We start from the raw sequence: 27,645 nt of genomic DNA, 5'->3' as shown, positions 1-27,645 counted from the left end.
AGCTTTGATTTTATGATATAGAGTGTTAATGTTACTATTTGACAGCACCAGTCAAGGCCTGAGTGAAAATAAAGCACAGAGAAAGTGGTTAGGGGGGCCGGCTCGGTGGTGCAGCGGTTAAGTTCGCGTGTTCTGCTTCTTGGCAGCCTGGGGTTCACTGGTTTGGAACCCGGATGTGGACATGGCACCGATCTGCAAAAGCCATGCTGTGGTAGGCATCCCACGTATAAAGTAGAGGAAGATGGGCATGGATGTTAGCTCAGGGCCACTCTTCCTCAGTAAAAAGAGGAGGATTGGCAGTAGTTAGCTCAGGGCTAATCTTCCTCAAAAAAAAAATTGGTTAGGGAACATTTTTCCGAAGAAAAAGAGTGTACTCTGTCCCACACTGCAAGAGGCAGTAAACACTCTCATTCACACACACACACAAAATGAAACAAATGTCATCATAGAGTCCCACCACTACTTCTCAAGTGGCATGAAGTTGCACTCCTACATAGTCCTAAATGGACTAATCTCAAGAAAGTAATCAGGAATCAAGATAATTTACCAATTAGGAAGATCTAAAACCAGAGACTAAGGGTCAAAATTTTTTGTGTGAATTTTCCATCAATGGCTTCTGTTATTAATTCAATATGCTAGGGAGACTCTTTCAAGGAGAGTTGTTTTAAAACTCATTTTTTCTTTACTATGTAAATATATACAAGATATGTAAAGAATAATTGAATTATGCTAGCCAATCAATGAAAAGGAGATGATAGAATACAAACATCACTACTATAAATCACTACTGGATTAGTGAATTGGTCAGGGAATAGATGACATTGGATTAATTTGGACCTCATTAGGATGATTCTGACTTCATGAACCATCTTATTGTAGGTATTATGCTAGGACCTATGAAACAGCCATCCCACACACACACACAATTTAACTATCAAGGCCCACTAGCAGGACGAGTCCTTGCTGACAACTCCCCTGACTCCACCCCTCTGACAACACCTGGAGAGTTTTACACAAATCCCACCCTGTCACTGCATGCTTCTACCTGCCACAGGCCAGGGAAACGTTTCTACAAGGCTCATGCTCTGTGCATGCCCAGATCTGGGGATGACGATTCTCCTTAGTGTGAAGAAAAGGATCAGAGTGCAGACCCTGTGAGCTGCAGCAATTAGGACAAGGACTGGGGTTTGTGACAGATGGAAGAGAACATTTAGAGGGTATTTTCACTAGGGTCCAAGAAGCCCCAGTGATTCCTGGATAGAATCAAAGAAGACGCTTAAGGACAGAACACATAGGTTTGGGTGTGTTTCTGCTTGGGAATGCCTGTAGGATGACATATGTGATGGTGGTAAAGCATTCAACAGTGTTGTTAATTCTCTTATTCATTGTATGTCATGGAGTGTTTTCTACATACATCCGGGCACTAGCCTCACCCTCTGGAGCTTATGAACAGTGTCAGAAGAGTTTTTAATTTTATTTATAATGCACAGATACAGTGCTTATGATATGCTAGATGTTCCAAGCATTTTACAGACATTAACTCCTTTAATACTCTCCATGACTTTACAAAGTGAGTGCACTTATCATTATTGCCAACTGACAGATGAAGAAACTGAGGCACCAATGACATAGTAATTTGCCCAATACACATATCTAGTAAGTGACTGTGCTGGAATTTGAGCATGAGATATTTGCTCCATTTTCTATGCTCCTAATAATGATATTTGCTCTCTAAAGACTTCACACGCTGAAAAAATTTGATCAACTTATCCATTTTCATTCAATAGCCTATTTTATCTGTTTGAAAAATATAACACCTGCATAGAAACTATTGCACATACACACCCAAAAACATTTACTATGTACCAGGGGACTTTTGGAGAATAAGCAAAAAAAAAAAGATTGGCAACATGTTAGCTCAGGTGCCAATCTTAAAAAAACAAAAAGCTTGAACATGATCCCATCACCTTGGCTGTATTAGGTTGTTCAGAAGCCAGTAACTAACCACATCAAGGTTACATGAGGATATGCACACCAGGAGGCAGGGAGCGTTGGGAGCCATTATGAAGAACACATAGCCAACATGAGGCACTTGGGTCCATAAAACAGGAAGGCTTAATGCCAATGGATGACATTAGACTAATATCTGAATTTCATTTAATTTCAACTCTTTAAAGATGCAGGCCTGAATATGAGGCCTGGAGGGGCAGTGAATTTCCCAAGATCACACAGCTGAAACCCAGGCCAGCTTTGAGAGATAGTCCATGGTATATCCCATGCTTCCCTGTAATTGTTTCATCTGTAAGTGTGTGCATCAGACATATGTGACACTAGCCCACAGGTGTTGTAGAGTCATCTCATATACACCTGACCATGTGCCTAGGTAGTAGTTTTCAGCATCATCACCATTGTGCAAGTTGGGAGGGTGAGGAAGCCCTGAGAGGCACAACGGCTTTTCCAGGACACAGAACTGGTAGAAAAAAAGAGGTCTGAATTCAGTTCTGCCTCCTCAAAGCTGGAGCTCTGGCTTCATCCCCAAGGAGCTGTGGGCAGGGTTGTGATGGATATTTGTGTACAGTTATGGAGATGACATGGGCAAGGAGGATGAGCAGTCAAGAGCCCAGAAGGCTCAATGCCTCAGCACAATGCCTTGGGAGCACAACACAATGTCTGCCTGTTTAGCACTCAGCAGAGTGCTGTCCCTTTGAGTATTCAGCACAGTGGCTGGTGAGCACTCAGCATAACACCTGCATTTGAGCACTCAGCACTGTGCCTTCCTGTGGCAAATAGAAATGGCAAGCAATAGGATATATTGGAGTATATGAGGAAGCCATTTGGTGTAAACCTAATTCGACCTGACTTTGTTTTTTCCAAAAGGGCCTAACCGTAGCCATTGAGCACGCATTGTATATCTGCTTTAAAACATTTACTATGGCAAGAACAAATGACCTTAACTAAGATAAAGGTGCACCTCCCACCACATTGGCATTTCCTTAGGGATATTCATCTTTCCTTAGGCTAGGAACTGATTGCTGTGCTCACCTTTGACCACCCAGCTCACCTGTGACCACCCAGATCAAGACACCCTGCTGTGTTCACCGAGATAGCAGACCTACCTGCTATTTCCATCAATCGCCGTGCTGACAGAGCAGTCTCATGAGTATTGTAAAAGGACATTTCAATCCTACGTGAAACATCCTGTTTGGGGGTATATAACCACTCTGTGCACCCCACTTCTTTGGTGCCCTTTCTTCCTTTGGGAAGAAGGGCCCTGGGCCATGGTCCTCAGATTTTAGCTCAGAATAAACTCACCCAAATTTTCATTTATAGATTTGTTATGGATTATTTTCATTGACACCTGTGAGAACTCAGCACTGTGCATGGTGCTCACTCAGCCTAGTGCCTTCCTGGTGAGCACTCAGCACAACGACTGTATGGTGAGCTCTCAGCACAGTTCCTGGTGAATATTCACAAAGTTCATGCCAGGTGAATGATAAGCACAGTGTCTGCCAGGTGAGCATTCAGCACAGTGACAGCCAGGTGAGTACTCAGCATGGTGCCTACATTGTGAGCATTCAGCAAAGAGGCTGGTGAGCAGTCAGCACAGTTCCTATCTGGTGAGGACTCAGGATATTGCCTGTCAGGTGAGCACTCAACACAGTACCTGGTCAGCACTCAGAAGACTACCTGCCTGTGGAGCACTCAGTAAAATTCTTGGGGAGCACCCAACACAGTGCTTCATAAACAAGCAGCACTTCCCATATTTGCATTCCTAGCCCTGGCATCTCCATTCCCAGGTCTCTTTCTCTGAGGCCACCAACAGAGTTCTTCCTCAGGCACCTCTGCTAGACATTTCCTATGAAGGGAAGAGGGAAAAACTTGAAGACACTTTTTCCCTGACTTAGTACCCCACACTTCTCCACTCCTATCTCATCCCTCCTAGCCACCAGGATCCAGAGAAAAAAATGAAGCCTTTTGTCTGGGGCTCTCCAAATAGTGAGATGACCCACATATCTGTGCTGATCCACATGACCCTCAACCAGTGAGCCATTCCATGGGAAAAACTAAATAGGAGGAGACTAAAATTCCAGTTTTAGTTTCTTGCTTATACCATCACAGTAAGTGATTAAAGGCTTAACTCCTTCATTTTGGGTTTGTTGTTTTAATCAGTCACTCTGACACCTGGCAGTTCAGCTGTCTCTCAGCCCAGCTGATCTCCTGGCACTATCTTTATATAATTGTGTTACAAGATTCAGGAGGATAAAAGACAAGTTTAAATGTTCTGTTGGAGTGGCTGGCCCCGTGGCCGAGTGGTTAAGTTCACGTGCTCTGCTGCAGGCGGCCCAGTGTTTCACTGGTTCGAATCCTGGGTGTCAGACATGGCACTGGTCATCAAACCACGCTGAGGCAGGTCCCACATGCCACAACTAGAAGGACTCACAACAAAGAATATACAACTATGTACCGGGGGGCTTTGGGGAGAAAAAGGAAAGAAATAAAATCTTTAAAAAAATAATTCTGGTGGAGAAGTGGAACATATCTTTAAAAAAGACAAAGTAAATTTGGAGAAATGAAAGTAAAAATTCTAAAACTGACAAGTACAATAATACTAAGAACTCAATTGATGTGTTTGAAAGTACACATCTTAGAGACAGCTAAGGAAAAATTAATAAACAGGATAAATGGTTGGAAAGAAATCCAGAATAAAGTCCAAAGAGGCACAATTTTGAAGAAGAGAGAGAGAGACCATGAGAATGAAATAGAAATAATTCTAAAATGCATTCAGCTATTACCACATGTTAAAGAGACACATGGGCAGCAGCAATATTGAACTGAAAATGACTAAGCATTTTTAAACTGATGAATGACTACTCCATAGAGACAATAAGCTCAGTGGATCACAAGCACAACAAAAAACAAATTCCACATCTACAGTGATTATAATAAAATCACAAAAAAGAGAGGAATGAAAAGACAAAGAGAAAAAAACTGAAAGCAGTCAGGAAGAGGCAAAAACAAGAACATGAGGAGGAAATAAAGAAAGAGAAAGAACAAATTCAACTGGTATCTCATTTTTCAACAGCAAAAATGGAAGCTGGATCACAGTGGGGAAAAAAATAGCTTTAATGTGCTGAAACAATACAATGACAAACCCAAGAACTGTAAAGAACACAAAAATATCTTTTGGAAAATAATAGAAAATAAAAACATTTTTAGAAAAACAAAAACTGAAATGTATCATTAATGTATTGTGGGGGAACAGAATTTGCTACCCCAAAATGTGTATTTTTGGCTTGATTATTTTTTTAAAGATTTTTTATTTTTTTCTTTTTCTCCCCAAAGCCCCCTAGTACATAGTTGTATATTCTTCGTTGTGGGTCCTTCTAGTTGTGGCATATGGGATGTTGCCTCAGTGTGGTTTGATGAGCAGTGCCATGTCCGCACCCATGATTTGAACCAATGAAACACTGGGCCGCCTGCAGCAGAGTGCGTGAACTTAACCACTTGGCCACAGGGCCAGCCCCTTGGCTTGATTATTTTTAAGAACAAAAGCCCAAGAAGATCCTTTGACTTTCCCCCAACTTCCTAAAGGAATTTAAGATAGAAAGCCTGTCCCAGGAAGGAGCTCTCACCGTAGATAACTATAGAGTAATATGTATTAGGTGTGGTAGACAGGGAGGAGCCTAGCAAGGCCCATTTGATCAAAACCCTCCTCATGTCCCACACTCTCTGCCAAACATGGCAAACATTTGTTGACCAAACATTTGCTTTTCCTTCTCAGAGAATTGCCTCCCTCCCCTTTGAAGTCTCAAACCACTACCCTCAAAACCCTCTTTTGTCTTTAGCTGAAGTATTTAAGGTATTTAAGGTGGTGGCTCCAGCCATTTTGGGGAATTACTCAGTTTTCCTGGGCTTCTCCCATGTATACATGTTCTTAACTTTCTTTGATTTTCTCCTGTTATTCCTTCTCATGTCAATTTAATGCTTAGACTAGCCAGAAGAACCAAGAGGGAAGAGGAAAATTTCTTGCTCTCCTAAAATATCAAACTAAAGGATAATAGTGAAGGATATCTTTTGAGAGAGAGGGAGAAAATCTCAGGATGGAGAAGTAGGAACAACATAAGAACAGCAAAATTAATAAATATGTGGGTAACTCCAAATAAATAATCTATAAAACAAAGATAATATGTGATAGGCTTCAAATATATATATTACATTTATAGTTTTATAGTTATATGATAATGTAAGTATACAACAATAATAATCTAGAAGTCGGAAAGAGGTAAAGGGGATTCTTGCACTCTCTGGGAAGAAGGTATAAATACTAATTAATGTTAGACCTGGATAAAGTAGGGTAGCCACTAAGATAATAGAAAAAAATATTTACTCCTCTGAGAAGAGAGAGCACACAGGAACGACAAGGGAGTATTACTAGAGATGTGGTGGAGGAGCAGGAGCAGGAGGAGGAAGAGATAGGGGGAGGGAATCCAGGAGAGAAGGGGTGTCTGGAAATCCAGAGGAAAGTGTTTCAAGAAGGAGGGAGTGTTCAACTATATAATATGTGGCAAACGCAGCTGAAAGTTTGAGTGAGATGAGAGCAAAAACTTAATCTTGAATTTAGCAAAATGGAAATCATTGGTGACCTGGAAAAAGCCATGTCAGTGAAGTGGTGTGGAGAAAACTCCTGAATTGGTTCAGGAGAGAACCTGAGGAGAGGCAGCTTGAATGGAGCAGAGAAACAGAATGGGAAATGGAGAGTAATCTGGGGTCAAAGGAGGTCTGCCTGTTTAACACACATTGGGGCATGTTTGTACATGGATGTTGGCAAGGAATCATCCCAGATACAGGACTACCGCACTCTGAGATGCAGCCTGAAAGGACTTCCCAGCCCAACTTTACTCAAAGTTACCACTTTAGGTCAATATGGTGGCATAGGCAGACTCTGAACTCACCTCCTCCCGTGGACACAACAAATCTACAACTACCTTTGGAAAAATTACCCCTAAGAGAGAACTGGAAACTGGATAAAAAGAACCCCCACAAAAAGGGACAGGGCTGACTGAGGTGGGAGAGGCAGAAATTCCTTTATGGAGAGAAAAAGACCACCTTCTAGCAGAGATGCTTCACGGCCAGCTGGGAACAACCTTAAGCCTAGCCTCCCCAGGCACCTGCAGCAAGAGCAACACTAACAGAAGGGCACATATAGCGCACACAGGGGACAGTCCTGGAACATTTGGAACTGGTGATGAGAGGGAAGCAAACTGCTGGACCTCATAAGGCATCTCTTATATAAGCCCACCTCTCCAAGATCGGGAGATGTAGCTGACATACCTGATACATAGATATAAGCACAGAGAAAGAGGCAAAATGAGGAGATAAAGGAATACATTCCAAGTAAGGAAACAGGATAAAACCCCAGAAAAACAAATAAATGAAGCAGAAATAAACTATCTACCTGACAAAGAGTTCAAACAAAGAGTCATAAGGATGCTCATTGATCTTGGGAGAAGAACTCAGTGAAAACATCAACAAAGAATTGGAAAATATAAAAAAGAACCAATCAGAAATGAAGAATACAATACCAGAAATGAAACCTTCACTAGAGGCCCTCAATAGCAGAGTAGATACAGAAGAATGGATCAGCAAGCTCGATGAAAGACTAGAGGAAATCACACAAGCTGAACAGATAAAAGAAAAAAAATTTAAAGAGTGAGGGCAGTCTAAGGGACCTCTGGGACAACATCTAGCATACTAATGTCTGTGTTATAGGTGTCCCAGGAGGAGAAGAGAGAGACAAAGGGGCAGAGAATCTATTTGAAGAAATCATAACTGAAAACTTTCCTAACCTAAGGAAGGAAACAGACATCCAAGTACAGGAAGCACAGAGAGCACCAAATAAGAGAAATCCAAGGAGGCCCACAACAAGACACATTATAATTGAAAGGTCAAGAATTAAAGATGAGAGAGAATCCCAAAAACCACAAGAGAAGGGCAACAAGTTACATACAGAGGAAACCCCATAATGCTATCTGCTGACTTCTCAGCAGAAACTTTACAGGCTAGAAGGGAGTGGCATGATATATTTAAAGTGCTGAAAGGAAAAACCCTACAGCCAAGAATACTCTACACAGCAAGCTTATCACTCAGAATGGAAGGAGAGATAAAGAGTTTCTCAGACAAGGAAAAACTAAAGGAGTTTATTGCCAGGAAACTAGCTTTACAAGAATTGCTAAATGCACTTGCTTAAGTGGAAAAGGTAAGACCCCAAATAGGAATAAGAAAATTATTTTTTTAAAAAGCAATAAAATCACCAGTAAAGGCAAATATACAATAAACGTAGCAGTTAATATGAAGGTCAAAAGACAAAAGTATTAAAATTATCTATTTCCATGATAAGAGGGTAATGGATACACATGCAGCAAAAAAGAGGTTAGATATGATATCAAAAACAGAAAATGTGGATGAGGGGAGTAAAAGAGTAGAGCTTTTATGGCCGGCCCACTGGTGCAGTGGTTAAGTTCACATGTTCTGTTTGGTGGCCTGGGGTTTGCCGGTTCAGATCCAAGGTGTGGCCCCATGGACTGCTTGACAAGCCATGCTGTGGCAGGCATCCCACATATAAAGTAGAGGAAGATAGGCATGGATGTTAGCTCAGGGCCAGTCTTCCTCAGAAAAAGAGAGGAGGATTGGCAGCAGATGTTAGCTCAGGGCTAATCTTCCTCACACACACAAGAGTAGAGCTTTCAGCAAGAGGTCAAACTAAAGAGACCAGCAACTCAATATTGATTGATACATGTAGGCAATAATATATGAACCTCATGGGACTGGCCCCGTGGCCGAGTGGTTAAGTTCGCGCGCTCTGCTGCAGGTGGCCCAGTGTTTCATTGGTTCGAATCCTGGGCGCGGACATGGCACTGCTCATCGAACCACGCTGAGGCAGCGTCCCACATACCACAACTAGAAGGACCCACAACGAAGAATATACAACTATGTACTGGGGGGCTTTGGGGAGAAAAAGGAAAAAATAAAATCTTTAAAAAAAAAAAAAATATATATGAACCTCATGGTAATCACCAACCAGAAACCTATAATACACAAATAATTAATAGAAAAGAACCCAAACATAATACTAAATAAAGCCATCAAACTATAAGGGAAGAGAGCAAGAGAAGAAAGGAACTGAGAGGAATTACTAAAACACCCAGAGAAAAAGCAATGAAATGGCAATAAGTACATTCTTATCCATAGCTACTTTAAATGTCAATGGACTAAATGCTCCAATCGAAAGGCATAGGGTGGCTGACTGGATAAAAAAAGAGTCAGTGGATACAGAGGAAATTATTAATAAATGCTATTTTGTATCAAGAAAGAAAAAATACCAGTTCTAAGACAGAACACTAACATCTTTCCCGTTAGTGCTTTCAAGAACACACTTAAGATAAAAGCAGTGCCCATGCCCACAAGTTCCTTTAGCTCATTATCAGAGCACTGCACACTATTTGTTGACCTTCACTGGAAGAATGGCTGCAGTGGACTTGCCGGGATGAGTTCTCTTACATATGAAGGGGAATCAGAATAAATAGTCTTAGTTGCAAAATGATATATTCTGCTGGTAAGAAAATAGATTCTTCATCATAGTAAATGTGGTGGCCACAAGACCATACCAACTACAGGGAGCAGAACTGACCAGTGGCACCAGCTGCTGCTCTGAAATCCATCACTTCCTTGTTCTGAGGCCACGCCTCCCACAAGCTCTTCCCAGTCCATTACTGAGCTCAGCAGAGATAGCTTGGCTGCCCTCTTCCTGAAAGTTGTGAGCTGCAGGATTCCTCTATTGGTTGACTTTGGTTCAAGGTTGTCTCCCCTTGCCAAACCTTCCTTTCCTCAAGTCAGACCTCCATCACATTCTGACAGCCCTGCCAGCTTCTCTAACTTCCGCCATAATTTCTCTCTCAAATATTTCCCCGCCAAAATCCTTGCCATCTCTTGGAGGATCTAGATTAACATTGTAAGCAAAACAAGAAATGCTCAGTTTTCAAAAACTTCTTGCATCTATAGTAACATCTATTCCTTATAAATATCTAATACATTACACAAAAGGGAAATTGTAATCCCCACAGTTTGGATGAGGAAACGAGTTAAGTGATTTAGCCAAGGTCAATTACCTTATTTATTTTTCAGTAGCTTCTCCATTTCCTAGTCTTCCATGATCAGTGTTCAGAAAAGAACTTTGAGTCTGCTTTCCCTTTTGATTATTTCCCTACTATGAACAATAATAACACCTATAATTTACTAAGCAGGCACTAAGTGCTTTGCATATATTCAATTTTTCATTTAATCCTCACAACTCATGGAGTTAGATACTTCCCCTTTATATATATGTGAGGAAATAGCTCCAATAAATTAAGTGACCTGCTCAAGGTCACTCACCTACTAATCAGAAGGCCTAGGACCAGCCCCTGACTCTAAATCTAGTGCCATTAGCACTAATCATAACACATCATACCTGTCAGCATTTTACTAAGCACACCTGCATTCATTAGGAAGTGGGATGGGCACCCACCAGCAACTCCCCCTGCAGAGGTCTGGAGATGACAAGAGCCAGGGAAAGGAGCAGGTGGTGATAGGAGGTGACAAGGTACAGGCCAAGGTGAAGATGACTAACTTTCTCCCAACTGCTCCATCTCAGGTTGCAGAAGAGTTGCTCATGGCCACCTGTACTCCAAGGGGCCTTATTTCAAAGAAAGTATGGGGGGAAGTAAGTTTTTATTTAGGAGGTTGAAGCAATTATTTTCACAAATAATTCTCATAAAAATGTTAGGAGATGGGACCCAGCTCCCTCCCACCTGCCAGCCATGGAATGGGGAAGAAAGTATTAGACACTCAAGCTTCTCCATGATCCAATCTTTAGTCTCCTCTCCAGCTTCATCTCCACTCATACTCTGTTTTACTCGATGCTGAAATACAACAGCATCCTTACCGTGATGTCACATATCTCTGTACATTCAGTCATGTATTTCACTGTCTAGTTCACCCTTCCTTCCCTTCCTTTGGCAAACTCTTACTCATTTCTCCACATCTCAGCTCAGCCACCATAAACTTGAGGAAGTCTTGCTCAACAAGCAAATTGAGAACTCCCAGAGGATGCCTCCTCTGTGCTCCCCTATCCTAACCTCAGTGCTTACCTCGCCTCAACATTTCCCTTATTTCCTGAGATTATCTCACACTAGAGATACAAACAAAATTATTTCCTTAAAACCTCACTCATACCACGTTATTCTGGCCCATAAAGTGCTTCAAGAGGCATCCTATAGAGGGTAAGAGAAGATACAGGCCCCATGCTCTGACCTTTAAGGCCCTAAATGGCCTGGTCCCTGACCTTCTCTCCAAACTCCTCCTTTGTCCTTGCTTACTGTCATGCCACTGTCTGTTTTCAGATCCATCACCCTGCCAAACCGTCTCATGCCTTAAGACTTATTTCCTCAGCTCTTAGCACAGTTGTTCCATTTTATTCTCCAGGGCTTTGCGTGAAAGTTGCCTACTTACAGGTACCTTCCATCTCCACCTCTAGAGCTATCATCCTTTCCCACTGTTCCCTATTTCTTTTCTTCACTGCAACCACAGAATTTTATAATTAAGATATTTATTTACTTATTCATTTATTGTTTTCTTGTTATTTAAATCTCTAATTTAGTGGAAAACACACCCTCAACTCTTCATGCTACTGGAAAGCACAATCCAGGCTTTTTAATCTGCATCCTTCCAGGGTGTTTGGTGCACTGTTACATCCTCAAATTTGCCAAAAATATGAATGAGCAAGCGAAGTTCAGGAATGACATAAAAAGAGAGGGAATTACAAAATAGCAGAGATTTAAAGAAATTAAATATTAGTGTTAGTTTCCATAATGACATGCATTGAGGGAACTCTGAGTGCTTTAAAAATATTAATTTACACTCTGTTCACAGGAAGAACTCATTATCTCTAACTTACAAGCAAAGAAAGTCAGCCAAATGAAGTGACTTTTCCAAAAGGAATATAATGTGTTAAATAGGGAGCTTGGTCTAAACTCTGAATAGCTTTATTTTATACCCTGTCTTATTCTCAAAGGATTTTAGATGACTTTGAAAGACAAAGACAGTTACACAATTTAGAGTGTTCACAAAAACAAAACAAGCCAGTTGCTCAGGAGAAGCACGACTATTCCTGGTACAAGGTCTGAAAGAAACTTCTTTCTTTGGTCCACACAAAGGGCATCAAACCACATCCTCAATCACATCCTCCAGGCAATGAAGCAGTGGGGCTCACGGGGTTGTTTGCAGCACTCCTCAGTGCGGGCCGATGGTGTGGGGCCAAGGCTCAGATCCACAGAGCAATTCTCCAAGGAACCAGATCAAGACAGCCCAGGTGTGAAATTCTCTGATGGCCTGTCTTAATCCAAAAAGATCATCTGGAGATTCTGGAGGAATCATTTAACACCACACTCTTCATATGCTGGGCTCTGTGAATTTTACTTTTCACCCAAAAACTTCTAATAAGTGTTAAGTAACAGTGAAATTGAAAGTGCCAAGCATCTGGAACACAGTCAATGTTGTGTAACAATGAAGCACTCCATCTGATTTATCAGTCAGATGACCTGGGGAAGGGTATATTAGCTAAGGTGTAGGTTAAGCTGTTCTAACAAAGAGACCCCAAAGTACAGTGACCTAGATAAAACCACTGTCGATGAAAATAATCCATAACCAATCTATAAATGAAAATTTGGGTGAGTTTATTCTGAGCTGAAATCTGAGGACCATGGCCCAGGGCCTTTCTTCCTGAAGGAAGAAAGGGCACTAAAGAAGTGAGGTATACAGAGTGGTTATATACCCCCATACAGGCTGTTCCACATATGATTGAAATGTCCCTCCCACAATAGTCACAAGATTGCCCTATCAGCACAGAATTTGATGGACACAGTAGGTAGTGGGTCTGCTATCTTGGCGGGCGTAGCAGGAGGCAAGCCTATTGTCTCGAGCTGGGTGGTCACAGGTGAGCTCAGCAATCAATTCATAGCCTAAGGAAAGATGCTTAATCCTTAAGGGAATGCCAACTTTGAGGGGGGCGTAAGTTGCACCTTTATCTCAAGGGCCTTTTCTCTTGCCCTAGGGAATATCTAAAGCAGATATACAATGCATGCTCAATGGTCAGGCCCTTTTGGAAAGACAAGGTCAGGCCGAATTAGGTTTACACAAAATGGCTTCCTCATATACTCCAATATATCCTATTACTTGCCATTTTTATTTGTCACCACACTAACATTTTGGGAAAAAACACTGGGAACTTCTGGTCCTGTTGCCTGTGTTAACTAGGCCAAGAGGCCCATGGTGGGTAAGGAGATCCTGTGGACCCACTGAGTGGGGCCTCAGAGAAGGGGCTTAGTGGGTCACTTACCGGGCTTCTGCATTTCCTGTCTATAGCGCAGGAATTAGAGCTGTCCGCTGTCATGTTTCCTCCTTTTAATACTATGGCTGGGGCTGTTCTTCTATGAGGCATTACCAAAGTGTAGACCCCTCAGCTGGGAGTTCTCCACTGTGAGGATTCCAGCAGCCCGACCAGATGGAGGGGATGGAGGCAAAGGTGGCTTCGAAAGCGCAAGTTCCACCTATCCGGGTCCCAGTATTTCCATTTTAGCCACTGAAGTTTTATCAGCCAGGGAGATATTTGCTGGGTTTCAAGCTGCCTCAGGAGCCCTCAGGAGCTGGCCTCAGGCGCCATTAATTAAACCGGCTTTAGCCCGGCAGCATGGCTGCAGGGTCAGAGCGTGGAGGACGCCAGGAGGAAGGGGAGGGGCGTGAAGGAGCGCAGAGCATGGTGGGTGTGGTGAGGGGCATGAGGGGAGGGGCGTGGAGGAACGCACAGCGTGATGTGCGTGGCGACAGGCATGATGGAGGAAAGGGTTGCCACACGGGTGCTCTCCTAAGCACTATAAGCAGCGGTGACTGCAACTCCTTTCAGCCCTCAGGCCATGGAGCAGTGGGCCTGTCACTGCAATTTGCTCTTGCCCTGAATCTTTGGGGCGGGGCCTTCAGCCTGCGTGAGGTGTGAAGGGTGTGTTCCTGCCACCGAGAGCTTCCAAGTCTTATGGCAGGCACCGCTGTCACGCTCAGACTTCTCAGACTTGGTCTCAGGCTCAGCTGCTGTCTCTATGGGGTGGCTGTGGACTCTTCAGGTAGGGCGGACTCACTTTGGGGGGATCGGAGCTGGGGTGGGGTGAGCACAGCTTAGCAGGCAGGGGATGAGGGGCAGGGTGGGGATGGGGTGGAGGGTCCTGTAGTGACCATATACAATTGAGAGGCTTCTGTTACCTGTTATCAGATGCACAGGACTAAACTACAATGATAACAGATGCTTGGAGGTCCCAGAGAAAATTGACAATGGAAACCTCACTGTAGGTGGGGCAGGCTAGGGCCATCCTTCTGTATAGAATTATCAGGGATGCTTGGGTTGTGTTTCTGGACCATCTGTCCTTCTACCTTGTAGTGAACACAGGGAATGTGTACAGATAAGAGACAGAGGCTGCACCTGCTGATCCGTGTTCTCTAAGTCTGTTCCATTCTGCAGAATGGTCAGCATGGCTTCATTCAAATAACATACTTATTACTTATGTGTATTGAGTGTTTGATATAAAGGAAGTGGTTTGCAAATTAGCTCATTGGATCTGTCAACATTTGTAAGAGGTTGTTAAACCATTTCACAAAGGAGAAAGGTAAGGTTCCTATAGGGGAAATGTTTATATATAATCACAGTTATATGTCACAGGCAATTGATAATGCCTGCTATGTGATGAGTCTGTAATTTACTTTAAATTGGTGAGGAGAGTCTAGCTTTGTATTCTTAGGTCGACAACCAATAAACTATATTAAACGTGCCAGTCTGTAAATGAGATTTACCATATTTTTGGGAAATGTCCAAATTTCACATTGCACATCATGTGATATTCCTTTATAATGAAGCTAATATGTATTAAGGCTGTGTACAGACTGTATATATGTTTGTGGTTATGCATGAATAACACATGCCAGATCAGCACAGGGAAGCGTTTGGCTAGAACCCCAAAGAGGACTTGAGCTGTCTATACCTACAGCCTCCTTTCCCCAACTCTATCATGTCAAGTTTCTGCCCCTGGACTGTGGTAGAGATGTCACTGTCTGAACCAGAATGTCCACAATATTTTAGGAATCAGTGACCTTCATGGATGTGGTTGTGGACTTCACCCAGGAAGAATAGGCCTTGGTGTGTGCATCCCGGCAAAAGCTATACTGTGATGCTGGAGAACATCATTCATCTTCTCTCTGTTGTTGAGTCTGTCAATAAGGATTTATTTACTCAACAAGTATCCAGAGAAGTTTCCACATATCATGCTCCCCTCTCAGCTCTCATTTTTTTTCTTTCATAACACAACTACGAGAAGGTAATTCTGTTTATTTATTGATTTAGTGACATGTAATTTGTCCCTTCACTAGAATATAGTCTTCTTGACCACAATTTCATGTCTTTGTTGCTGCTCTATTGCCAGCACCCAGAACAGTGCTGACAACTCAATGAATTTTTTAATAACTAAACAATAAGATTAAACAATTCCTAAGTAATTATTCTCTTCTAAGCAGTAATCTCAGAGTTTGAGACCACAGTAGAAAAAATACCAGGCAACATAAACTTAGGTTATTCTGGATTAACTAGAAACATTTAATTCTTCCCTTGTTGAAAACACTGGGAATCTTTACTCTGTGAGCTTGCTTGTGCACATCCACTAGTTCCTCAGTGCTTTGGGCTTGGTGTCACGGTGTTCCTCCTGCTCTGCTCAAGGACTTACAAGATTTTCTTCAATGCTCACTTAGTTGTTCATTGAGATCCTGTCCTTGACTTGAGGAATATGTATGGTTCTTAAAACACAGTTCAAAATTCAAGTGGCTTTTTCCCATGAACAAGGTGGCAGCTCTGCAAATAAGACACAATTTCCCATAGGAGCAAGGAGAGCAGTTGTGGAGGGAAGAAAGGGGATCCCCAGAGGGCCTGAGGCTGGGTAAGCTCCAGGCGTGTGTGTTCACTATGAGGAGAAGCCTAGTCAGTGAGGGATCAGGAACTTGGTAATGCCAACTGCAGATTTCCTTAAGTCAATGGTCTTTTCAGGAAAGTATGAGAATCCAGTGGGGAAAAATTCTCAATGTTGTCATTATTCCTAGCATTTATCAATGTCTTTTATTTATAGTTTATATTCTCTTTGGATTGAAAGTTTCGTATTGTGAACTTTGCCCTCATCCCTTCCCCTTGATGATTTCTTCTCTCATAACCTTACCAAAATCCGTCTTAATTTTCTCTTCAATCTTGAAAACATTTTGCAATTGACAGTGCTCTAAAACATGTTTCTACGCACTAGTGCACTGCTGCATTTCACATTCTTGCCCTGTGTAAGGGTCAATGTTTTCCTTGCATGCTGTACAGCATTTTGGTTCCCTAATGCCTCTTGAGAAATTTATTTTTTAATTTACTTTAGGCAGGAGAAGTAATCTTTAAAACCAGGAAATTGTACCTATACCAGATATTGCAGGAAGGATCCATCCAACTGCACAGTGATGATAAGTTTCTTGGGTTGAACCCTGGTCCCCTACATTAGAGGCCTGGGAATGGGATGATTATTAGTAAAGCACAATAACGGGACTCTAATTTGAGCTGGGAGTAAGTGCCATCCCAGCTGAAAGTTTTGCATAATTTTAATTTAGGAAAGATATTGACCTGAGCTCAGAGCTATAACCTGAGTTCTTATAAAAGGACAATTGTATAAACATGGCTCAAATACCTAGTCTATGAAACACGATGAAGTTACAAAATTAATCAACTGTACAGTTGAGGTGTTATAAAGGAGAAATCTCGGGGCCGGTCCAGTGGCACAACAGTTAAGTTCACATGTTCCACTTCAGTGGCCCAGAGTTCACCAGTTTGGATCCTGGGTGCAGACATGGGACCACTTGGCAGGCCATTCAGTGGCAGACATCCCACATATAAAGTAGAGGAAGATGGGCACAGATGTTAGTTCAAGGCCAGTCTTCTTTAGCAAGAAGAGGAGGATTAGCAGCAGATGTTAGCTCAGGGCTAATCTTCCTCAAAAGAAAAAAAAAGAAGAAATCTCAATGCATGCAAGAGAGTAACACACCGTGCACATGTAACTTACATGGGGAAGGTTTTTAACCAGGAACTATGACTGACTGATTAGCCTAGAATTCATTCATAGAGAAAAGAACGAATGAACGTCTGTGGGCAGTCTTTTAAGTGCCTCTTATCTCCTCCAATAAGCAGAAATCTCACATTAGGGAAGAACCCATTGAATAGAACTAGTGTGAGATGTTTCACTCACAGGTTCACGGTGAGTTAACATATGTGAAGTCACGTGGGCCCAGGAGGCCCACCTCCATAAGCTGTTGGACCAACTGAGGCAGCAAATCCATGAGGAAACATTGAAGTTTCACCTGGAAAATACCCAAGATATTCTCCAGAACATGAAATACTGGTAGGCAGACCAGATTCAAAAAGACAGAAGGGGATGGCCTGAAATCCATAATTAAGGTCAGATGAAGCCTGCTTAGGAGCCCAGGGGTGTGCCCAGGAAGTTCAAGATGAAAATCTTGCCTCTAACTTCGGAGAATGTTGTGGACTTTGCTGCTCTGCTTTCAGCCAACTCAGAAGGTTCCAGGGAGGATTTTGATCTGAATAGCTTATGGAGGGAGGTTTCAAGGCCATGTAATTTGAACAAGTGCAGTCAAAGAGATGACTGTAAGTCAAGAAAGCAGGGCTCCTGGAGTGGTGAGAGTCACTAGGACAGATGGGAGAGATGGGGGGCTGGGGAGGGTGTGGGTGCACCAACGATGCACTCCTCGGGTCCCCAAGATGCCAGATGTCTGGGAAGCAGCTGCCACCATGGCCTTTACCACTGCAGCCACCGCCAGTGCCATTTCCCCAACCACCAAGAACACCACCTCAGTAGGCTGGACAGGGAAGTAAGAAGTAGGTTCCAAGTTCACCACTGTGGTCTCAAATCTGGACCTGGGCATGTTGGGATTGGGTCTGATAGGAGTCGTTGGGCAAGAGGAATTACCCTGAGGCAGGGGCATGAAGATCCCTGAGCTCCTCTCCAAGTGTCATTTGTTGCATTTGCATCTGTTGAGCTGAGGTGGATCCCTGCCGCAGAGGTGACCAGAGGCATCCCAGTCCACATGCCACATCACAGGGGGGCCCTGCCCCACCCAATGCATCCCAGGAGGCTGTGGGACACCACCCCCGCTGCTGGTGCCCTTGCGCCGGCTGCTGCCAAGTTCATCATCCTCCCTCGGGAGCCCGGCCTGGGCTAGGAGGGGCCCGAATGTGGAGGGGCTGAGACACAGTTTGGGCACACTAGCTGCCTGGCAGCCTCCTGCTCCAACCAGGCTGATGACAACTGCCAGCGTACTTTCAGGTCTCAGGACCCTTTTCCCCATCCTAGACCCTGGACAGAGACTCATCCCAGGAAGCTGGAATGGCCGGCCTCCTTCAGACAAAGCAGGCTCCTCCAGAGGATACGCCTCTCCCTGTGCCCTGCCACAGTGCACCCAGGGAGATGGCCAGGGGAAGGCCTGCCTTGGCCCTTAGTCATGGATTTCTCTCAAGAGTAGAGCTCTGGGCAGCAGGAGGGCATGCTTTCGTGACTCCAGAGTGAAGGGAGGTGTCTGCCCATGGAAGGGCAGGCCTGCCAATTTCCCCACTATTTCCACAGGGGGCATGGCATGCCTAGTGTGGCCACACTCCTTTGGCTAGCGTTCCTGAACCCTGTTGACTTCTCAAACATTTACTGCTCCCTGTGTTGAAAAGTTCCTTCCTGATGGGAGGCCTTGTTTTGTCAAACAATAAAGGAGGCCCCGGATGATCAGCATGCAGGAGGGATAGCCTTGCCCTGTCCCCTGGTCCCTGATAGGCAAAGAGGGGCAGAAAGCTATTTTCAAAGGATGGGAGTGTGACCTGAGCAGAAAGGGAGAAGGGGATGTGAGACACAGTTGTAGAGGTTGGGAACCTCAGTTCACCTGCAGCTGCACCTGGCCACCACCAGTGGGCTCCCCCACACATTCAGTGCCACAAGGACCTGTCTCAGCAAGCCCAAGGGCCTTTCTGAGTCCAGTCACCTTTGCTGTGCATGCGTAGATAGAAAGAAGGGTTTTCCCTCCATGGAGCAGGGCTTCCAGAGTGCTAACAGTCAATAGGACCCATTGGATTTGTCACTCAGTTGGGGAATGGCGGGTGCACCCACCATCCTTTCTTCATTTCCATGAGATCCTAGATCCTGTGAGAGTCACTTGAGTTTTCCATGAAATTAGTGGAGTTCTCACTGTGTTGTAGGGGGTCTTGTTGAGGTAATGGTTGACCTCTGTGATATCAGGTCTCAGTGAGGTCAGAGCGGGGGTCTCTATAATGTCACTAGAGGTTTCTTGGAGGTCATGGGAGTTCTTTGTGTATTCAGGGAGTTCTCTGTGAAGTCAGGAGACCTCACTTTGAGGGCAGAGGGGGTCATGATGAGGTCAGTGAAGGTATCTGGGTGGTCAGACAAGTCTCCATGTGGGCATGGGAAGTCTCTGTGTGGTCAGGGGGAGTGTCTAAAGTGTCAGGGGATGTCTCTGTTAGGTCAGCTGAGATCTCTGTCTGTCAGTGAGGTCAGAAGGGGCCTCTATGAGGTCAGAGGTGGTCTCTGTGAGGTCACGGTGTTACCAAAATCAAAGTGGGTTGAATCCTTGTGAGTTAAGTTGGGATGAGCACACTAAAGCTATTTGGGGACATAAACCTTCCCTCGTTTGTTTTTCATCCAGCCCTTGACTATTGGGGACCACTGATAATGCTGTGTAGTAGCTTCCCTCACTTCATCTGTAGTAAGTTCACAGAAGGTGTCAGTTCACACAAGGGCAGTGTGGAAATTAATGGTAACTAGAGAAGCTCTCCTGATGGAGTGGCCATTTTTGCAGCTGCAGCTGCCACGTTATGTACTTTTGTGGAATCTGATTCCTCACTTTGATGGGCTTTACCATGGATCCTAGCTACTTTCTTGGGGACGTGTACCACTTCTAGCAGTTTAAGCATCTCTGGTCCATGTTTAACGTCCATGGTTCACTCTGGAGACGTCTGTGTCTGGAGGTCATTTCTGGGCAAGCATAGCTTAAAGACCCATTGGAATCAAGGAGAAGGGCAGCAGGGTTTAAGATATGACAGGATTTTAAAGACATCTGAGGGGAATTTAGCATCATATCTTGATAGTGCAGTATTCTCTTTTGGGATAGCCAGAGACGTCCTCAGTCACTGGTAGACCAGAGAATTGATGTAGGGGTCCAAACCTTCATAAGTAGGCCCATAGCCAATTTTTTGGCTGTCTTGATTAACAGGCAGGTGGCAGCTACAGCTCTCAAGTATGGGGGCTATCCTTTCACCACGGTGTCTAGCTTACCCCACTCAAAAAGGTCCGTTTCTGGTCCCTGTAGTTTATCAGAGAGGCTAATAGTCATGTATCCAATGTAAAGAATCCAAAGAAGAAAACACACAGCCATACCTTTAGACTCCTTATATCCCTTAGTGGCTAAGAAGTTGAACATACTTAAGTCAATTCTGAGTCTACTAGAGGACAGAATCAGATCCGACAGGATTACCATTCGCCCTGAACACAACTTAGATGACAACTGTAAGTTCAGGTTGTCAGCTGTGCTCCTGATCAACAAACAAGAAGAGCACACGTTCCCATAAACCCCTCCTTGGGTGCGAATGTTCTGATAGAGGGGCTCACACACTCAGGAATTTCACAAATTAAGAGCAGGATGGAAGAGGTGCATAGAGCAGAACATCTGTGGGAGAGAGGAGGAGCTCCCAGAGCCTCTCTGGGTGTGCCACTCTCCCTGAACAACCGCATGTTCAATGACACAAAAGCTGTCACAAGACCATCCTTTTGGGGATGAATGGAGACTTCATCACCTAGGTACAGTCGATTCAAACATTGGCTATAGGCAATTCTACAAGAACTTCAGCAAATCCCCCCAAACCCCCACACCTCGAACGCACACGAGGGGTGGTGTGTGGGGGGGATGGGCCTGAAACTTCCAAGCCCCGGATCGAATCACACTGTTGGTTTCCCCAGCCCCCAGCCCCCACCCTTAGGGCTTCTCCAACACTCACCTCGGTAACACCAGTTCAGGTGGCGTTGAAAGGGGCTCGCTAGGAATAGCACCAGACAAACCACTTCACCTTCATGGCTCTGCACTTATTTCAGGAACTGAGCCGTAAAGTAATTCTCATAACCAAAGATGCCCCATATGGCTCTCATATGGGCAGTCACAGGAGTTTTAGGCTCTCTGTGCCAGAAATGAAGGGAAGACGTTTACTATTACAGCCCCAGGAGCGCACAGCATTGAGAGCACTAAGGTCTTGAGCAAATCTATATTCCCCTGTTCTGACAACTTACTGATTACGGGAAAGCTTCCACTTTATGGCTTCTGGCTTCGAGGGGTATATGTTTTACCTGGTGCCAGCCACCTACCTGCTTCCGTTTTACCTTTCCTGCGTGGTGCTGGCTGCTTACTCCGCCTGTCCTTGGGCCCATAGTTCCGAGTTAGCCCTGCTTGAAACATATAGGGGAATCCCTGAGAAGGTGCTGTATCCTGTAAGAGGGCCATCAGCTCACCTCCCCCACTTTTTGGCCCTTGGATCTCGATTATCTCCTTTTCCCAGCCTGTGGAGCTCCCTAAATTACATAGCATGTCCCCCCCTAGAAGGGGGTGGGGAACAGGGCATCCTGGTACACACAGTGAGGAATCCTACAGCAGTTTTGACCCTGTTTCACAGGTCCAGGGCTCCAGAAATCGTTTGGTCTCTCCCTTTCCTGAGACCTCCTTCAGTTCACACTTTCCTTCAGAAAAGTTTTCCCTTTTGGGCATTCAACACCAAGAACATGGCTCCACTAGGGAGCAAAGATTCAGCCTGCTCTCCTCCTTCCTGCCAAGGTCACCGGGGCCTCCTGGAGCCAACCGGGGGAGGGGGTGTCCCTCAGCCCCATCACGTCTCATCTGTGGTCAAGGGAAACTGCCACGGCTGGGTCTTCTTTGATCCCTTCCCTCCCTGGGGATGGTTCGGACAATCCTGCCACCCATGCTCTTCCTATTGGCAATCCGCACACCGATTAGCACCCAACGTTGTTGGCAGCCTCCTGGCCCCTCGGTGGGGGCCGGGGTTACTCACCCATGGCATATGCCTCCTCTCCCTCAGGTTACCTTGAGGACACTGGCGGGCCACAGCGAGCAGGGCGGCCTGCCTTTTCATCCTCTTGTCTTCCTTTTCAACCTCAGCTTCAAGCCGGTTATGGAGCACCCTCGATGCAGCCACTCACATCTGTGCAGGACTGGTAGCAGGACCGATAGCCAACTTTTCGAGTTTCCCACGGGTGTCGGGAGCACTTCTGAGACCTGAAATATGGATTCAGGATCACTGCACTGCCCCGGGCCTCCAGGTCCCAATTTGTGTATCGCCTGAGGCAGTCCTGCAGCCTCTGGAACAAAGTGTGTGTGTGTGTGGTGGGGAGGCTTTCTTCAGGGCCCTATTGGACCTCTCTTAATTTAGGCCATTTAATGGGTGGCTGGCTTACTCTTTTCATGGCTTTCAAAAGCAGACCCCGAAAATATCCTCCCTTTCCTCGATCCTCAGGATCATTGGGATTCCACCCTGGCTCAGTCTCTGGCACAGCCTGTCCACCAGGCCTGTGGATGCCTGATCCTGGGTCATCTTCCTTACCCGCTTGTTCTCTGGCTTCGAACGGGACGGATGACTTTTCCTCAGGCATGAGGAGTGTAGTCAACAGGCTTGCAATATCTGCCCAGGTTGGATCACGAGTGCAGAAGATTCCCTTCGTCGGGCTTATGAACTCCTCTGGGTCAGCGCTCAGTCCTTTCGTGTGTGTCTTCCAAGCACATAGGTCAGAGGTGGAAAAGGGGATGTGCACATCAATAAGCGTCCCCTCACCGCCAGGCACCTGTCTCAGGGGCTGTATCCCAGGTGTGTCACTCGTTCCTAATCTGGCTGTACACTCTGGAAGAGGAGGGGGCAGGGTCTCTGCCTGTGGCAGCGTCCAGTCTCCCGTAGGGGGGTGGCGGGGGGAGAACAGCAAGGGCTTTTGCCCTGTGCCGGCCTCGGGCTCAAGCAGGGGTGAGGAAGGGGGATGAGATGGCGGTCCCCCAGGGCTCACCAACTCTTCTAACTGTGAGGCTGAATCTAGTGTATGTGGGTAACGTCGGCTTTCCTGTTTCACATTTTTGTCTTTTCCAAGCTGGTCGGCCTCTTCAGAATAATCAATCTTAGATTCAGTGTTTATCCCTTCTTTGAAACATGGTGCCTCGGGGCAGTGAACATAAGGAATTTCTTCCTCTTTCTTGGTTCTTTTGCAACTTAGATCTCATTAGAGTATGGCGTTAACCTTTAGAGTCCCGTTCTTGACATATTTACCTATATTCCACTCCATATTGCAGCCAGGTTCTATCTATAAAAAGGCCATCTCTTCTCTGGCCAATGGGTGAACACTTGAACACCTTGTAGTTCTAGAGCTCACAGCACAATGTGCTTTCTCTGTGATGGAGCTTTCTCCCCCTCTTATTCCATCATCTTTTCTGATGGTCTCCTTCCAACTTTCCAGGCACTGCTTGTAATGATTAGTGGAGACTCAGATGTCACAGATCTGTGCCCAGAGCACATTTGGCACCCTAATAGTCTAAAGTGAGACAGAGGCCGAGTCACTAATTCCTTAAAGGGGAAAGAAAACTGTTGGATGCTGGCTTTCACCCAAGAACGTGTGATAAGGGAGGGTAAGGAAGAGAAAAAGGAGACCAGGAGTCCAGAAAAGCCAGACTGTGAAAAAAACAACATGGATGTCTAGCGTCCTTGACAAAAACAAACCAATGACCAAAAAGGACAGACTCAGCAACTCCAGAGGGGGCTAGACCCCATCTCAGGGGACCTCTCCTCAGGTCACAGGCCCAACACAAAGACAGACTCAGCGACTTCAGGGACAGTTTAACTCCATCGAAGGGAAGCCCTTCTCCTATCACAGACCCAATTCAAAGACAGACGCAGTGTCTGCAGGGGGAACTCAAATCCCCACCTCGTCACTCAAGAGGAAATTATTTCTGCGAAAGACTCAAACCCCTGAGTAGTCAACAGGGATTGCCCCCATTCACCAGAGTATCCGGACCATGCCATCCAGACAAGACTCAATCTGTAAAGGGGACTCGAACCCCTGAGTAGTCAACAGGGATTGCTCCCATTTTGCCAGAGTCAAGCATCAGCCCTTCCGGAGTGGAGAAGTCCTGTGGTCCTTCCGACCAGAGGGGACTCTTGCTCCCCTAAGCCTGTCAACCCCCAAATGGGGATTCAAACCCCAAATCCAGGCCCCAACAGGCATGCTTTTGTGAGACAGCTTAAAGAAAGACCTCTTATAGCCATGCAGTGGGTTTGGCGCCCCCCTCCTCCATTGAGAGAGCCACCCAGCAAAGTGCTCAGTGCGGCTGTTGGGTCTCCTGAGGGGGGCAGCGACATGAAGGTGGTGGCACAGGCACCATGAAGGGGCCAGTGCCCCATTGGGAGCCCACTTGTCACCGAAACCGAAGTGGGTTCCCTCCTGGTGAGTTAAATCAGACTCTACACCAGAAGTAGTTGTCTCACAAACTAAAGTGTATTTGCGGTAAATAGGAGACCATGAGGAATCATTTCCATAGTCATGGCGTCCCCATACAAAGGGAAGCAGGGACATTTATTTGGGCTGGGGAATGAATATTGAAAAGAGAGGTGCATATCCTCTTGCACAGGCTCTGTTGGGAAATATGATTTCACACACACTGCAGCTGATGGTAATAAGACCTAAGCTCCTCCAGGATAGATCTTAGCACTAAAAATAGTGCAAAGGTCACAGGCACAGCTTTCATGGTGAGACCTGTTCCAGTTCATGATGGTTGGTGGTGGCATCTCCTAAACATAACAAAAGGAAGAAGAACAATGTGGAAAAGTTGAAATACCCCAAATTACCATTTAGTTCCTTCCAGTAACTAACCTGTGGCAGTCATTTGCATTCATGATATGAGCTTAAGATATTTGTGTAGACTGATCAACATTGAAATAAAAGTCACTTGTGAAGATGGTGTTAAAGTGCCACAAGCAGAAGATTTTCTAAACCATATAACAGCATTGCCTGAAAGTTACAGACAATCTGTTGCAGTGATAGTGAAAGGTGTTCAAGGTCTCCTTGGGAGAAGTTCCTTCACAGCTACGTGTAGCTCAGTTCAACGAAAATGTGCTTTCCTAGGGGCCAGCCCGGTGGCACAGCAGTTAAGTGCGCACGTTCTGCTTTGGCAACCCGGAGTTCACCGCTTCAGATCCCCGATGCGGACATGGCACCACTTGGCAAGCCATGCTGTGCCAGTCGTCCCACATATAAAGTAGAGGAAGATGGGCACGGATGTGAGCTCGGGGCCAGTCTTCCTCAGCAAAAAGAGGAGGATTGGCAGCAGATGTTAGCTCAGGGCTAATCTTCTTCAAAAAAATAAGAAAGAAATGTGCTTTCCTGACATTTGAGAGGGAGCTTGAGTGAAGTCTGTGGACTGCAATGTGTGAGACACTTACCTAGAGGATCTGAAACAAGCAGAAGTCAGGGCTTTTCAGTATAGAGTACTTTTCTTGAATATGTGTTATAGATATTCTTTCCCAGCTGTAGTGAAATTTTTATTTGAGGAAGATTAGCCCTGAGCTAACTACTGCCAGTCCTCCTCTTTTTGCTGAGGAAGCCTGGCCCGGAGCTAACGTCCGTGTCCATCTTCCTCTACTTTATACGTGGGCCGCCTACCACAGCATAGCGTGCCAAGTGGTGCCATGTTTGCACCCGGGATCCGAACTGGTGAACCCTGGGCCGCCGAGAATCGGAACGTGTGAACTTAAAAACGCTGTGCCAACGCGCCAGCCCCTGTAGTGAAATTTGTAATAGCCCTCCTATTGCAGCTCCTGGCATGGTGAGGTCACCAATAGTCTTTCTTCATCTCATGCACAGGAGAGCCTGTGTGTAGGCTGTTCAGCATTGAATTAATAGTCACTTATGAAGATGATATTAAAGAGCCACAGGCAGGAGCCTTTCTAAACTGCATACCCGCATTGTCTGAAAGTTACAGATAATCTGTCCCAGAGGTAGTGAAGGGTTTTCAGTCTCTTTAGATGAATCCCTTCACAGCTACCGGCAGCTGACTTCAGCAGGAACATGCTTTCACATCAAGGGAGAGATAGCCTGACTGAAGGCGTGAACTGCAATGTGTGTCATTGTTCTCACTAGCGCGATCCTAAACAGCTAAATGCCAGAGCTTTTCTCCACAGTGTACTTTGCTTGATTGTGTGTGAGATATATTCTTTCCCAGCTCTAGTGGAATGTTTAAAAACTCTCCTAGGAAAATGTCACTTGAAGCTTCTGGCAAGCTGATCTCAGTCATAATTTTCCTTCCACACATGTGCTTGAGAGCCTGTGTCTAGACTGCTCGGCATTGAATTAAAAGTCACTTATGAAGATGATATTAAAGAGCCACAAGCAGGACGTTTTCTAAACATCCTCTATTGTGGTGCCATAGACATAGCCTAAGTTAAAAGTTTGTGTTGTATTATTTTGGCTTTGTCATCATCTCACTATTGCAAACATCACTGTAGTAGACACTGTGTCTCCCCATCCCTTGTCACGTTGAGCCACCTCTGACGTGGCCTACAGCCACGGTAGACTGTTTCTGGCTTGCTGGCAGCTTCCCACTTTGAAAATTTCACTTCTTTTTCCCGAAGACAGACTGTCTTGACAGCTTGCTCGGGCCATACGTAAGACAGTTTGGTATTGCCTGAGACTCATGTGTCAAGGAGCAGTACTCAACCAGTAAGGGACAGGAACCAATGGATAAACACTGGAGCTTTCCTAGTCTTCTTTCGAACAATTCCTAGAAATGTAGAAGTGCTCTGAAGGATATGTCAGAGCATTTCAAGTGATGGGTCTTTAGTTGCTTACAACAGTAATCTATACTTTATTGCACACTTCAGTAACTTTCTCTCTTCTCAGCCGCACACTCCATATTCCCTCATTTTTGCTTCCTGAAATCACCTACCAAATAAACATTGTATACCCAAGTCCTTGCCTCAGGCTCTGCTCTTGGGGCAATTTCCATTCTTACGATCCTAGTCTCTTGTAAGCCATTAGTAAAATGAGGCCACACTTATCTATAGCACAAATGACACTCTACGGAGTCTTGATAATAAGAGACAGTGATAATATTGCAATACTGGATAACTGGAAGCCCTATCAGAAACCATTAATATCTGAGGCACAGACAGCATCAATATCCCTGACCTGAGCATCAGCATCTCTGCTTAGACAACATTCTAGGTGAAGCTTTCCATAAACGCTTGTGTCTGGAGCTGATCTGATGGTGTTGCGTCAGTTATCCTGTATCTTTTGTCTCCTACCACCACATCTAAAAAGAACTGCACTAGCATACACAGTATGAAAACTGACAGACAGGTTCTACGGTTCCCTGAGCTGAAATGCACCCAGA

Source organism: Equus caballus, chromosome 1 (assembly GCF_041296265.1).
Source record: "Equus caballus isolate H_3958 breed thoroughbred chromosome 1, TB-T2T, whole genome shotgun sequence".
Lineage (NCBI taxonomy): Eukaryota > Metazoa > Chordata > Mammalia > Perissodactyla > Equidae > Equus > Equus caballus.
The sequence above is the reverse complement of the archived record's forward strand: the minus strand, read 5'-3'. Positions refer to the sequence as shown.